Raw genomic sequence first — 476 nt, forward strand, 5'->3', positions numbered from 1 at the left:
CTTGGTTGAAAGATAGTAAGGTAACTAAACTCCCTGTGAAATTATTCTTTCTGGGAAGCTGTCATTTTGAAGTAATCAACGAAAGAAGACCTGCCCAACGGTGCGTCTTAAGACGCACCGTAGGAAAATTTAAATTAGTAGTTCGCTTTGTTATTCGGCGAAGCGCGCGCAAGCATTGGCACGACGCACACGTATGCGCGCTTGCTATAATTCGTTGGATCAGTGCGCGACGTCGCGTATAGCTGCAATTCAAAACAATTCAAAACATGATTCAGTAACTTATGATTTGAAATTGAGATCCTAGAATGCTGTTTTTTCTCGGAATATACAGCTGAAGCTGAGCTGAAACTTCATCAGGTTAGTTGTTCAGTATCCTTCATTAGATTTTGAACACTTTTGTTGCTTCAAACGAACAAAATGCACAAATTACAAATGATGGACTATATCTTTTAACAAACAAAGCTTCCCATAATTGA

The sequence above is a fragment of the Patiria miniata genome, unplaced genomic scaffold (assembly GCF_015706575.1).
Source record: "Patiria miniata isolate m_02_andy unplaced genomic scaffold, ASM1570657v1 HiC_scaffold_29, whole genome shotgun sequence".
Taxonomy (NCBI): domain Eukaryota; kingdom Metazoa; phylum Echinodermata; class Asteroidea; order Valvatida; family Asterinidae; genus Patiria; species Patiria miniata.